Below are 4,690 nucleotides of genomic sequence, written 5' to 3' on the forward strand. Positions count from 1 at the left end.
AGCTGTTAGATAGGATTTTGTAATTTTGTTTATGTTTTAACTTGTAACTTTCATTTTTGATGTAATAACAGAGCCACGGACCAGAACCTCGACGGAACCTCACTCGACTCTCTAACTCGGTATAGTCCATCTCTGTCCAATCCTTGGAGATATTTGTCACTTGATCCCCTCATAACTTGGGTGGGTAGGCTGTCCAAATTCAAGACCCGGTAGTCCTTCTTTCTTCTGTTTCTTCCTTTGAATAATGGTCGGGATAAAATTCTGTCTCGTTGTCTACTTCTTTGTCTGAAAACACTGCGTGTTTACATTAAAAGGGGGCATGATGTAGACACATAATTTTGTCCCCTCAAAAGTTCGATTTTATTCATTTTTACCTTATCATATCATATACCCTCACCCACGTGATTACATCCCACAAAAATACAAAAAAAAGGTAACTCTCAACAAAATTCCTAACAAACTTTTATTCTTTTAACATCCTAACAACCCTCTCCAATAAGAAAATGACAAATCACCCTCTACCCCTACCTAACCCTACCCTACGTCACCCCCCTCCTTTTTCTTATCCAAAAAGAAAGGACCAGGAAGGGAAAAATACACATATATACACAGATACACACATACCAAGGAGGAACATTTTTTTTGGCATTAACAGTAACCAAAAAGGGCACGATCAGAAAACCAAAAAATAAGGACCGAATTCTCTCATTCTCTCTCTACACTCTCACTCTCTCTCTCAACAAGCTTTCGCCGGCGACCAACCAACGACCCCGTCGACATCCATGGCCGACGCCGGCTAGTTCAGCACTGGTTAGCCGTCTTTCTTTCTCTCCCTGAACCATCCTCTCTATCGCCGCCACCCACCGGCGAACCAGACCACCGCCGGCGACCAACCAAACGGCCTAAGCTACCATCGCGAACTCACCACCTCCAGACGCCTCCGAGCCTCCCTCCGTTCTCTTCCAGCCGCCGTTCAGATCCATCTTCCTCCGTTGTTGTCTGTGTCATCGGAGGAGAAACAGTGAGATCAGAGAGAAAGGTACATCCGGCGAGATATCACCGAAAAACGTTGTCGCGGTCAGGTTCTCTCTATTTTTCGTCATTGTCGGAGGTCGCCGGAGTTTCGACGTGACTAGAACGATGAACCCAACTTTAATTCGACCGAATTGGGCCAACTTTAGTTTGATTTCGGTGAAATCGTCGAAAACAGTGAAAAAAATGGGTCACGGGCAGATATTGAAGTTGTTTTGTTCGTATTGATCTTTTGAGCTTTTCCCGGCGACACCTACGTCGGAATCAGTTTTTCCCGTCGACAGTTCGGATATGGATTGATTTTCAGTTCATTGTTAGCTTTCCGGGCTTCGGGTTTTCTTCTCGTTTAGAATTCTATTTGGACAGCAATGTTGGGACACTGATTTGGTGTGGTCAACGTTGGGATTCTCCGTTTGAGGTTTTAGATTCTCGGGTTTTCTTTATTATCAACGATAAGGAGTTCTATTAAGGTCCATCTCTTTAACTCTACTCTTTCATTTTCTCGAATTTCGGTTAATGCCGTGATTTTGTGTTTTGATTGAATTTTTTTTAGTAAGATATTAATCGTTGTGGTGGATATGTAGGAGTGGTGTGCTTAAATGCTTGAATCTTCGTCGGATGTATATGTTTGATGTTGAGTTTAGATTCTTAAAAGTGGTTTGATAATCGAAAATTTGTTAACCATGGCTTGAGGATTAAACTTGTTGATTTGGGGGTCGGGATCAAAAATTGATAATTGAATAAGTTGAAGTTTGTTGTTTTGATTCATTATTGAATATTGTCGAATCGGATAGTATCATGATAAATCGAGGGGGTTAGGCAATCATTGGTTCGGGTAGGCAAAGTTTAGGAATAAGTGTTTCGTTGGATGTTGGGATGTGCGTGTAAATGTGACTTTCTAGTTTATCGTATTTGATTCAAATGTATTCATTTAGCCGGGGAATGCCCTGAGGTCACTTGTATTTGTTCACCGGGGAATGCCCCGACGTATCATGTTGGCGGAAAATGATCGTGATTAAGGCCCGCGGCAACGGGTAAGGCATTGGAGCCTAGTCTAGATTTAGTTTAGACTAGGATTTATATTTTCGTATTTTTTTTTCTATTTTTTGGACTGTATAATTGGACTGGACTTTACGTTTTTTGGACGACTTTGTTTTGTTTATTGTTTGATTATTCTGCGTTCTTTTGTGTGGTTTATATATTTCATAATGCCAAAATAGTCGATACACTCTACCAAGCGCCCGTGGTTGAACCACGGGATCGAGGGGTGCCTAATACCTTCCCCTCGGTCAACAGAATTCCTTAGCCGGAATCTCTGTTTGCAAACCAGTTTAAGAGTCAAATGGTTTCGAAAAGGATTTTCCAAAGGTGACTTGGCACACCGAATTATGCCAAGTGGCGAATCTGAATAAAAAATGTAAATAATCCTTTTCCGAAACAAATTTTCATTTCTTGTCACGTAAATAATAAAACCCTTTCGAACTTAAAATATAAACATTTTTTGGAGTACGTAAAAAAGGGGTGTGACAATGCAAATATCTTCAAATCAGAGTAAATGGTAGGAGTACCGGACCATACCTCTTGTGGAGTCTTTTTATCAATTGCGACTGAAGGAGAGTGATTAATAATAAGACAAGCTTTGAAAGCAACTTCGGACCAAAAAGACTTGGGTAAACCAGCATTAGAGAGCATACAATGAATCTTCTCCATTATAGTCCTATTTATTCATTTTGCCATACCTTTCTGCTAAGAAGTATGACGAACTGTTAAGTGCCTCACAATTCCTTCTGGCTTGCACAGAACATTAACTTCATCAGCACAAAACTCTAAACCATTATCAGTATGAAGGCGTTTTACCTATTTTCCCATTTTCTTTTTAATCATAGTCTTTCACTCCTTGAAAATAGGCAACATATCATTCTTTTGCTTCAGGAAGAACACCCAAAATTTTTTAGAATAGTCATCAATAATTGTCAACATGTAATTAGCACTTTCTCTAGAAGGTACTGTTGAATGACCCCAGAAATCAGAATAAATGTAATCAAACATGCCTTTAGTCTTGTGGATGCCCTTAATGAATCTGACTCTCTTCTGCTTCCATAAAAAAAATAGTTCTCACAGAACTCTCATTTGGTAATATTTTGGACATCAAGAAGTCCTCTCCTACTTAGTTCAACCATCCCATTTTCACTCCTATGTCCCAGGCACATTTGCCAAAGTTTAGCAACATCACTATCTGATAAAGAGAAAGTAGAAATAATTACATCATATGTAACAACAGTGCCTTGAAAGACATACAAATTAGCAGTTTTTTCTGTCCCTTCATCACACCTTTACAAATCTTCAGGACTCCACCTTCACCAATGTACTTATATTCGTTTGAATCAAGGGTACTCAAGGAAATGAGATCTCTCTTCAGGTTTGGGACATTACTGTACATCACCAAGTGTCCTCACAATTCATCAAACATCTTAATCCTGATTGTTCCAATACCAACTATCTTAGGTGTGTTATTTCCCATAAACACAACACCTTAAGAGACCATTTCATATGTTGTAAATCAATCCCAATTGCGACACTTATGAAACGTGCAAGCTAAATCAAGAATTCAATCCTCACAGGGTTTGGAGTTACTATCAGAAACTACCAAGAGTTCTTCACACTAACGTCATCTTCAACAACACTGGCTTAGTCGTATTTCTCTGGTTGGTTTCCTTTATGTTTTACAGTTTTCCTTTTATTTCTGTTCTGTAACTTAAAACACTTAGATTTGATATGACCCTTCTTCTTGCAGTAATTACAGGTTTTGTTTCTATTTTTAGATTTTTATTTATTTATCATGACCTCTAGAGTTTCTCTCTTGATTTCTTCCTCAAACAATGAGACCATCTCCTTGAGTCTCCGACCCATTCATAAGATGCTTCATCTTCTCCTTAAAGAACAACGCATCATAGACTTCACCTAGGGTTAGGGAATTACGACTATATAAAATCTTATCCCTAAAGGTCAAATATGATACAGGCAGCGGACAAAGTAAAATCAACCCTAGATCTTCCTCATCGTATTTAACCTCCAGAGTCTCTAAATCAGAGATGATTTTCTTAAAGACCGTTAGGCGATCCTCCAAAGATGCACCCTCAGACATGCAATGGGAATAAAGTTATTGTTTGAGATACAAATTACTAGTTAGGCTCTCTGTCATACATAACGATTCTAGTTTTAATCACAAAGCAGCGACAGTGGTCTCCTTTAAAATATCCTGTAGAATCTAATTGGATAAATAAAGGTGAATCTAAGATAAAGCCTTTCGATCCTTACAACGTTTATCCTCCCGTGTCTATGATGAGGGCATCTTATCAAAACCTAATAGAGCATCGTCCAAATTCATCTGCGCAAGCACAGCCCGTATCTTAACCTGCCATATAAAAAATTTGGTGTTGTAGCCTAATAACGGAATATCATACTTCATGGTTGTCATCCCTAAGAAAACAATCGAGCTCTGATACCAGTTTGTCATGAAATAAAACATGAATAGGCAATACAATAAACAAAATAAAATAAGAAGAACACATAGATTTTACGTGGAAACCCTAGATGGCAAAAACCACGGGCAGAGGAGGAGAAAAATTCACTATATCGAAGAAGAATAAAAGGAGGA

Source organism: Capsicum annuum, chromosome 12, assembly GCF_002878395.1.
Source record: "Capsicum annuum cultivar UCD-10X-F1 chromosome 12, UCD10Xv1.1, whole genome shotgun sequence".
Lineage (NCBI taxonomy): Eukaryota > Viridiplantae > Streptophyta > Magnoliopsida > Solanales > Solanaceae > Capsicum > Capsicum annuum.